Raw genomic sequence first — 10680 nt, forward strand, 5'->3', positions numbered from 1 at the left:
GGGGAATTTCTTCCCTGTGAGAGTGACAGAGCACTGGCACAGGTTGCCCAGAGAGGTTGTGGAGTCTCMTTCTCTAAAGATCTTCAAGGCCCGCCTGGATGCAACCCTGTCTAACATGCTCTAGGTGACCCTGCTGAGCAGGGAGGTTGGACTAGATGATCTCCAGAGGTCCCTTCCAACCTTACTGATTCTATGATACATCTGTGCTGTCCCAGGAACACTGCACAGAGATCTGAGGCATTTCCAAGGAGGCTGGCACAGCTGAAGTATTAGCTCTAGAAATCAGCAGCCACATCTTCTTGGGGCTACCCCTGGACTCATCAACCCTTTCCACCTGGTCAAGCCAGTGGAGGCAGAGCTGATGCAGCCCACCAGCTGCAGAGCTAGTCTGGAGTCTGATTTCAGCCCTGCTGCTGAGACGGAGCTGCCTTGTGGAGCCACACAAGGTGTCTCTGCCCCACATTTCCCATGGCAGTAAACATCTGCAGATTCATAACATCTACCTCTGCACTGTGATATGTGACATGACACTTCTTTTAAAATAGGGTTTAAGGTCTTTTGCAAATGTCATCCCAACACTGCTATGCAAAGTCCACACAAGCACACTCAACATACATGCAACTTTAACAAAACCTAAAATAGGTGCACATGTAATGTAACTTACGTTAACCAAGAGGCCGCTTCACACAGTAAAAACAATATGAATGAGAATTGGTTGGCTTAGACTAGCTAGCACCTTGGGAAAGTAGCATACAAGTTAAACTCATTTTCTAGTTAAAAAAAAAAAAAAAAAAAAGACAACCCAACTAACTCTAAAGAGTTACAAAGGCTTTCCCTTAATGGTGAACTAGACGTAGCAGCACACTCTTCAAAACCTTTGGTCATCGCCTCACAAGCTTGCTTAGCTTTTCCTGTACTTTCTTTTGGAGTTGCTAGGATTAGCCAGTGTCACGCCTGACCCCTTACGATCCTCAGGAGGCCTCCCCTAGCGTGCAGCACCTCAGTGGCAGCATAGATTTTCTACCACAGGATGTAGGACTGCAGGAGATGCCAAAAAACAAAGGATCCGGCCTTGCTGCCAGTGTTGGTCTTGACAGTGAGTCATCTGGCTGTCTCTGCTGAAAATTAGTCTCTCTCCCCAGTTCTGATGAATATTGATGAACTTCACAGCATCAAAAGAACCAAAGGCAGGTCAGCTGTTAGAAGGGACAAACACTTCAGTTCTAGTTTGGAAAAAAAAGAGAGACAGACAGACAGGGCAGTGGTTGTGATGAGCCAAGACAGTTTTCTCCCTCTCTTGTCAAACTGTGATTTATGTATACACTTCCATTCACCCTGTGGCTGCCAGTATCTACATCCTATGTCCACAAATCTCTCTGCTAATTGGATAGGAAATATGTGGGCTGCCTTCTCTATAAAAAGCCRCTCTGAACTGGGAGGCTTCCCAGCTCATTTTAATAAATCATGATTGTAACTAAATTCTTTGCTGCATGTTTCTGCAATAAAATCTTTATCATTCACTTATTAGCCTTCTTTACTGGCCAGCCTTCATTTTTTCTTGCTTCTGAAGCTGACTTTCTTTCCTAGTCAATCAAAGTGTTTCATCTGCTTTGAATTCCTAATTTAAATTAGCTTCTTTCTCCTTGTCCTCATCTTCAGAGCCCTTCCTCATTCTGTCCATTCCCACAGACCCACTCGCAGTTCCAGCCAGTGTCCCCTTACCCTGCCATCAGTGACCATCTCAACTCATTCCCATCAAGAGGGCTGCCTCTTCTACATCTGTCCTCAAGAATCATTTCTACCGCCACACCAATTATTTTCTGGTATTATTCCTTCCCAGTYGCCAGCTGACAGAAGTACTTATTTACATAACAAAATCCCTTTGCTGATGGCATTTATTCCTCTTTTCTTTTTAGGGGGCACTGTCTGTGGTCCATTACTTATTTTCCCAGTGTTTAATACACTGAAAAGGTCACTGCAATACCAGTACAGTAACAATCACTGCCCAAGCAAAAGACTCAGCCTCRGAGCTTTGCCATGCTCCCTACAAGAACGTGCAGCATGGAACCGGTGCAAGAAAGTGCAGCATGGAACATGGCACCGTCCTAAGGGCTATCAGACCTGGAAGGTCTCTAAGTCTTGTAGTGAGGGGAYGTGGTCCCCCTGAAACACTTGTTCTGGATGCTGTGAGGAAGAAGTCAAGATACGAGGTTTTCCAAAGTCTCTTTCAGTTGTAATTTTCCTTTTACGCAGGAAAAATGTGGGGAGAAATCCCTGAGCCAAACGCTCATGTTTCTTTGAGTTCTGAAAAAAAAAAAAATGCCGGGAATACCATTAGCAGCTGAGCTGGCAGTGGGGTTACCAGCCAGCTAGGCCGCCCACAAGAGCCATCTCAAAACAAATGCGACTGCCTCAAGAAAAATCTCAAGGGACCAATAAYGTCAGTCACAATGGACAGGCAGGGCTTGTCTATAAAATATTTTTTTTTTTAATCTTTTTGCTAACTTATTCAAAAGATGTTGTGTTGGTAAGAAGAAAAAAAAAAATCTTTCACAGTTCTTCATAGGAGCTTCAGTCTTGAAGCCTCAGATGGCCAATTTCTCCCACTGGACTGCATCTTTCAGGACACACTACACTAACTATACCCCATGCCCGTTAAGCAGGGGCAGGACTGGTGCAAAAGGGGAGAACTGGTCAGGACAAGACTTCATACTGTACTGGAGACTGGGGCATGAGACTCTGAAATCAGAAGTTTCAGAAATATCGCTGTGATGTTTCCTAGTCAGAACTTTCAGCCTTCAGCAAGCTGTAGCTTCTAGTTACAAATTTAGGGGTCTGGATGGAAGTTGTTTGTTTTGTTTTGTAACTACCAAAGTCAGAATTTTCCATAAAAAGAAAAATATTTTCCAATTAGTTCTACTAGCAAAGGCTATGAGGCATCCAGGCATGCTGAAGTATAGATGGTTTAAAAAATTTGCCTAGTGACTGAAAAGAAGGTTGTGGGTGCAGTTGGGAGAACCCAGGAGTCTCTACCTTCATTTTTAAATGTCACTCAGTCAAAAACTTCTATCGTTTAGCTTCATTTCACTTTAATAAAGATCCTGTCAATCCTAGTGTCTGCAGATAATAGGACTGATCTTGGGAGTGATGTTCTGGAAAAATGGCATCAGGCTAAATGACAAAGGAGAAGTAAATGAACTGACAAGCTGGGCAGGATCTGGATCAGATAACGTAGCCTAGACATTGAACATTTTCCTTGCTGTTTCAAAAACGTGAAGCAGAATTTTGTTTTGTTCTTCATCAGTGAACTTCTTTAAAACTTTTTTTATAACCGGACACACTACACTAACTCATTTTGCCATTTTAAGACATGACATTCCTTTGTCTCTCACTTTGTCAAAAGTATACTAAGAAAAAGGTAGAGTCACTTTTATATTTACAYTTAGCTGGTTTCAGATTCAAAATAGATTGAGATAAGGGTCTCTTTTGCAGAATTCCAAGCTCAACTTTAAACAGAGAAGTGGGAAAATTAACATTAGAATGAATCCTTAAACTGCAATTATTTGTGAGAGAGAGAGAGAGCATGAAGCATTCAAATGGCTCTCACTCACTGACTCAGTTAAAATATACAGATCAGTATTGCAATTTGGTTGCAGGCCTTTCAGAGACATAGAAATATGGAGGCTTCACYCTGCTCCTAGTTTAACTGAAAATTTGTACTAAAATGCAATCCAAAAAAACAAATAGATGTCCAGAACACTTCTCCCTAGAATACATTTCCATTAGATTGTGATCTCTCTCAAGCCTTATAAGGGAACAGGAAAATACTTCAGTTTGCAGATAAGCTTTAGAGAGATATGTCAAGGCTTTGTATGATAGTAATATGATATAGGTCCCATTTATACTGGAATTGAAATTGCAACTGCTGTTTCACATTATAATAAAGTCAAAATGTATTATATCAGATAAAAGAGAAATAAAATCTTGGTATTTTCTATTACATAAAAATGGTTTTGTCAAAAGAGGCATTGATGAAAGTATCATTTAAATTCCAAGAACAGAGGAGTAGGATTATCTGTTTTTCTATTAATTACAAAAGGCATATTCTGAATTCACCAAGCAATTGAGTGAGCTAATAGTACATTACACAGCATCACTGTGCTGTCTTACTATGAGATCAGAATGTCCTTGCTCTGCGGAAGGGTAGCAGAATATACAATTAGTGTGAAAGGCCTCTTAAAACTTTGCCCTCAGGATCCCCGAGTTGCTTGACTTCCTCCAAGCAAATTCACAGACTGCTGTAATGGAAGCAAAAGTGACAAAGATGTCATTGTTTCTCCTCTGTCTTTTCCCTCCTTCTGAATAGTCTTGCTATTTTTAAGGGAAATTGTAGGAATGAGGAAACCTTACAGCCCCCTGCATGGAAGCACAGGTGAGGGCAGACCTTAGGGACTTTAGCTTCAAATCTCTGTCAGTAAGAACTAAAGGAATAACATTATTAGTTGACAGCAACAGCAAAAGCTTGTTTTCTCTGTGGATCATCTGCTGGGGGATCAGGGGCAGAACATATCTGCCAAACCTACATGTTCCCAGTGCAATAACACATTGCAGCTGCATTCTCCTTCTTCTCATTACTAGCTTCAGGTTTCATTTCTTTTTTCTTCTATATTCATTCATAGCTGCTGGGCAAGGTCTGAAGGAGCCTAATGCAGTAGTCACGAGAGTGACCTTTTCTGTATTATAGCAAGGATGAATGGTGGCCAATTTGAGCAGCCTGACAGTCTACGGGCATCTCTGCTTAGCTCTCCAGGTGACATCATTAGGGGGACTAATGCCAACACCTCCTAACAGCTCTTGGTCACTCATTTCAAAGAGCCTGTGCTCTCCTCCCTTCTGTCAGCAAAGCAGGCTCTGGCAACTCATTTTTTAATTGCATTTGTAAATGATGCATTGTTGAATACAGATGAGAACTGTGAAACAGTAACCTGCCTACAGATGCCTGCGTCATAAAGTAATCACCAGTTTATCTTCTTATGATAGTTTGATGGTGTTCCCAACTGTCCTCCAGCCATCTGCACCTGGCCCTCACTAATAGGCTTTGTCCTTTCGGTTGTGCCAGGGCCACACAAACAGTTAATCTGACATTTGCACAAGTGAGGTGATGAAAATAYTTTGAGGGGGAGCAGAAGCATGTGGCTGGAGCCATGGTGGTTCCCTGGGAACCTTCCAAAGCTGTCCTACAGTCCTGTTCCAGTGGCGACATGTTCCTTTTCAGTTATTTGTGATCCCCRCAATTGAATCATAGTCTCATCTGTTCTTTGTGGGACTGGAAACTAATTAAAGGAGTGAGAACCATTAGTGAGGGAATAGGAATGATGACAGGGATAGTTTTTTCACAAAACCAGACTTGGGAATCAAATAGCAATAATGGTTAYAAGGCAAAATGAACACACCTCATACGAAATGTATACTTAATGAGCAGCCATACAGTGCTGTAAAACAAAGGTTCATATCTGAAAGATCTCATTCCCATAAAGAGTTAACTTCACATTCTGCAGGAAGGCCCCACTGAAATCAGTGAATACTAAATAAAGTATGAGTCTCAACCTTTTTGAACCATTCAGTGGGGTCAGGACTACACATACAACACATAGCTCAAAGCACATACGTAAGTGTCCACAGGATCAGGTCTATACTAATGGTTCAAAAGCTTTAGGCCACAAATATTTCCTTTCTAAGATACCATGAACAGCTATAACTTGAATGTCTGACAGTCTGATAGAGAAATCTGATGAGTTGGTAAAATACTCTCAGGAGAATAGAAGCATAGAATAATCTGGAGAACATTTAGCCCAACTCTCCACTTAAAGCAGGGCTATCTTTAAAGCCAGTTAAGGTTGCTCAGGGCCTTGAACAGTCAAGTTTTGAAAATCTTCAAGGCCTCCAGTCTCTCTGGGCCTCTCTTCAGCACTGCACCGCTCCCTGGAGAAGAAAGTTTTCCTTATATATGGTAAGAGTTCTCTTGCTGCAACGCATGTCTATTGCTTCTCATCATTTCTCTCTGCACCCCTCAGGGGTTCAGTCATCTCTACAGTGCCCATTAGGTTTTTGAAGGTGGCAATAAGACTCCAACTGAGTCTTCTCTTCCTAAGGCTGAAGAAACCCAGCTCCCTCAGCCTTTTCTACATCAGGTACTCCAGCCCCTTGACTACCTTGGTGGCTGTTTGCTAAAATTGCTCCAAGTCTATCAATGCCTTTCTCATACTAGGGAGCCCAGAACTGGAAACAGCATGCCAGATGTGGTCTCACAAGTGCTGAACAGAGAGCAATCATCACTTCCCTTGACCTGCTGGCTATACTGTTATTAATGCTGCCCAGTGTGTGGTATGGTTCTCTTTCATTGTTGCACAGGCACTTTGCTGACGCATGTTCAGCTTGATGTCCATCAGGACACTCAGCTTCTTTTCTGCAATGCTAATTTCTAGTTGAACAGTTCCCAGCTTGTAGTGTTGCATGGGATTATTATTTTGCAGGTGAAAGATTTTGCATTTGCCTTCTTGAAATTCATGACGTTTCTGTCATTTTATTTCTCCAGCTTTTTCAGGTCCCTCTAAATGGCAGCCTTGCTCTGCAGCATACCACTATTTGCAGTATATAAAAAAACTGGAACAACATCATGAAAGATATGATATTCAACTTAATGGCAGTGCTAAAATAAAAGCAGAACAAAGCTCACAACTATGCTCTGCTCATCCTGCCAATGAAAAACACCCTGTGATGCTGTCCTTCACAGGGTAGCTGATGCCCTTAGTTTTGAAGATGAAACCAAAGGACAAAGTGGCTTACAGAGAAAGCTTACAAAATTCCTCTGAGAAGATTTAGCAAAGACTAGTAGAATTAAGGTGCCTTTTTTTTCCTCTAGCTCTAGTATCAGAAATCAAAATTATTAGCATCAGTCCAACGCATGAAGCACATCATCTAATCTGGGAAAAACGATGCACTTTCATGTGACCTTAACTCTGTCATATAGGTCAGGCAGCAAAAATGAGCTGCTTAAAATAACATCTAAGCTGAACTTCACTGCTGCTCTGCATAGACATTTGTCTACAGAGAAAAAAAACAGTTATATTTACTCTTCAGAGCTGCTTACTGATTCAAATAAAAAGAAAACAGTTCAGTGGCAACAAGCAAGAATTAAAGGGAAGATAATGTCATATTCTTTGTCATGTGGAATCTAAATGCCTATTGCTCAGATTGAAGTGGGAAATGGCTCCTCTCCATGAACTATGCTGTCATCACAATTTGTATCTTTTTCTTCCTGTTTTTACTTTTCCCACACAGCAGTAGCTTTTAGTTGACCCATTTGAATTGTCTGTCACAGCACACTGAAATATCATGCAGTAAATCAATGCAAATCAATGCAAATCAATTCTAAATCCATTAGAGTCAAATAGATACTTAGAAAAATCCAAAGAAAATTAAGAGAAACTTACCAGATCAAAAGGAAACATGGGACTRTGTCCCATATTCAGAGCAGGATGGCTAGAAAAGTAACTACAGATTCCTGTTTTCACTGGCTGTTCAACTAATGGTCATCTCTTCAGAAGGACAAGCCTCCACAACGAGCTTCTGTGGAACCCAATTTCCTTCGATTTCAGCAGGGTTGTTTTTTGACTGAGATCCAACAGATAGATGTGCCTGAACTGCACAACAAGCATAGCTGTTGGAACAACACCAGCTGAATTAGGCTAAACATGCTTCCTACCTAGGTCTAACCTTCCCAGAGAATTGCTATCTTTGAATTTGAACAGAACAAATAAGAAAATAAGTACTTAGGGAAAGGGAGCTCAAAGATGCTTTCCCTTCTAAGCCTCAACCCATACGAATCTAATGGGTTTGGAAAACAGTGGTGGGCCTATAGCCCAGAGCAGAGCATCCACTGCTTCATGGACAGCATTGAACATTTCACTGTAGGGTGTAAAGGATGGTTGAGTTTTATGACTTCCTTGTGAAGGCTTCTGGTCTGTGGAAACAGGTTGGTTCAATTCACTGACAGTGTAGGGTAAAGAACAGATAGGAAAGGCAKAAAGTCAGGACAGTAACTGCATTAAGAGAGAGGGAGAGAGAAAAAGGCGGGACATGGAAGGAGAGCACTTGGTAGTTTAAAGAACAGCTGTTTCATAAAGCAAAGGGGACAGGGAAATATTTTACTAAGAGAAATGGCACATGGAAGGAGTGTTTCTTAACCTAGTAAATACATGCCCAGCCAGTCTTTGAAACTGGACATATGCAGCATTACATTACACTGCCCTTTCTTTCTCTTTCTCCACTGAAGGATGCAGATCTGAGGGACCCACCCATCTGGAAAGGACTGCATGGACTCAGCAATTGCTCCCGCTCAGAGCTTGCAGGCTCTGGAAATGGAGCAGGCTGGTTCAGGAATCACTGCCCTTCACTGCTATATACATCGCAGAGGCACAGCCGGCGCCTTGAGGGGAAACAGCTCTGGATCACTCTCCTCTCTTTCCCTTCTCTCTCTCATGACTGTTGAACTAAACAGGATAGGGAAATCCTGACACTCTCAGAAGAAAGATCACAGCTCTTCCTGAGCTTAAAACAGAGTAGACACTTSGAATACACAATCTTGTGGCTATGAGAGAAGGTGGCAGAAGCGCAGCAGCTGTATTGAGTGACCTTGTCTCCATAAATGGCAGGGGTAACCAACTTCTATGAAGCTCAGACCTCTGGGGAAACTTGAAAGCTACAAGTCAGAAGACCTTTTCACTCACTTGAGGAAGAGCTTGATTCTACAAGAAGCAGCTTCCTGATTTCYGTCTCCTGCTGATTTTCAGGATTCAGCAGATTCCTGCCTCCTACAGTATCTCACTTCTGTGAAAAGCAGCTACCTGCTCCAGACCTGCCTGCCCTTGAAACTAGTTGCTGCTGAGCCTAAAGCCACATCCCCTCTTCCAAGCTTTATATGCCAGTAGCACTGCACAGTGCAGGGAAGGACTAAGTGAATAATTTTGCCACTAAAAAGGCAATTTTGTTTTCCTTGAAACCACAGGATATCTACAAGTAGTTTCCACTAGAGAAAAAAAATATATAAACAAAAATATAAGCTACATCAAAACAAAAATTTCCTCTTTGGGGAATTCTACTCACAACAATCTCTTGCTAGCACTGAGGAAAGGAGATGCTGCCACAGTCATAACCTTCAGTGACCAAGCGCTTGGAAGAATCAGCTAGGATTTGAGAAATCCCCCTTTGAATTTGAGCTCAATCTGTAGACTCCAGTGCCCTTGTTAAGCTCTGTAAGGTAAATGGGGAGGTTATGTGATCTCCCTGTTTTGTGAAACAGGACAGTACTGCAGTCACAAAGCCCCATGAGCTTCTGTTCTGGGATTTATTAAACAGGACCTGGAAGCTTTGCACTGTCTTTTGAGGAAGTCCTTAATATTCAGCTGCAGAGACATATGGTAGAAAATAGGCCTTGCTTTGGAGTCAGATCAGGTAGTTTTCCTCTGCTGTTTATGCTTCAATATTTCCTCCTAATAATCCTTTTGTACACGGCCATTTCATCTTCTTTGGGGGTTCTTGCTTCCTTGGGTCTGCTTGCAACTAATCTGAATATCTATCTTGCTTTCAAAAGAGCATATCTCATTCTCTCCAGAGGGCAAGCTAACCTCTTCATTTCTTCATTTTCATGCAGTGAGCCATTAAATCCAGAAAAGTATTCTGTTTAGTGGAAAGTCACTGAAGTGATGGCTGCTAGACCTGCCTTAAGAGTATCTTTTGTTCCAGTTTAGCTGATAGGTCCATTTTATCCCTTGGATACAATGTACATCATATAAGCACTGTTGGCTTGTTATCCCTGGGATAGAAGAATAATCAGCCTAACCACAGAGAAATGACATATATCAGATTGTCAGACATTTCTCTTTCTCCATAACCCTTACAAAAAAAGGTGCCAAAATGGGAACAAAAGCCCTTGTTTATATCTCATGCTCACTTACCCTCCAAATCTACAAGGATACATGGTGTTCCCTCCACTATTGGAGGCCACTCACTTTGCTCGGTCTTGGCCTGACAGYCACCCAGAAGGATCCAAACAAGAGGCTGAGGCTCAGTTAAATAGATGTTTTGCTTCACTCTGAAATAGATACAGCAAGATGAGCTGGCGACGAAGAAAGAGTCAATTTGTCTCAGGCCCCTGTAAAATCCCAGACTGTGTTCTCAGTAATATGATCAGATTTGGGGCTAGATGATCAGCTTTGGCAGTTTTAATAGAGTCTGTCTGCCAGTACTATAATTGTAAGCACAACCAACATCTGAATATAATAATAATAATAACGATGACAAAAAGTAATGTTACTATGACCCCACACCCACTGGGATGTCTCATTTTTGCTTTGGCTTCAGGATAAAGGATGATGAGGATGTTTGGATCAACAGCTTCACTTCAGCCAGTGTTTCTGATAAGTCTGTCACCACATTTGTTTCTGGAAAATATTAAGCACAACACAGAGCTCATTCCTATATGATGTACAAGCAGCTTGTTTTTCTCATTTCACCACAAGTCTTATTTATACATTCACTGCAAATAGATTGATACCACACACAGAGTATATCCATAGGGCCTGACTTTCCAGTGTTATATCAGATTTACGATCTTGTAAT

General features: G+C 41.8%; 1 long non-coding RNA gene across 1 annotated transcript in view; it reads right to left on the reverse strand.

The window, feature by feature from the left end:
• The window catches only part of LOC146584834 (uncharacterized), a 9774-nt gene extending 2105 nt beyond the window's left edge, over positions 1–7669 (reverse strand). The window contains exon 1 of the long non-coding RNA XR_014898136.1: positions 7494–7669. This is a non-coding gene — a long non-coding RNA (uncharacterized LOC146584834). The remainder of the gene's footprint in view (positions 1–7493) is intronic.
• Positions 7670–10680: the final 3011 nt, after the last annotated feature.

This window comes from Rhea americana, unplaced genomic scaffold (assembly GCF_003343005.1).
Source record: "Rhea americana isolate MKP2758 unplaced genomic scaffold, rheAme1 scaffold_9, whole genome shotgun sequence".
Taxonomy (NCBI): domain Eukaryota; kingdom Metazoa; phylum Chordata; class Aves; order Rheiformes; family Rheidae; genus Rhea; species Rhea americana.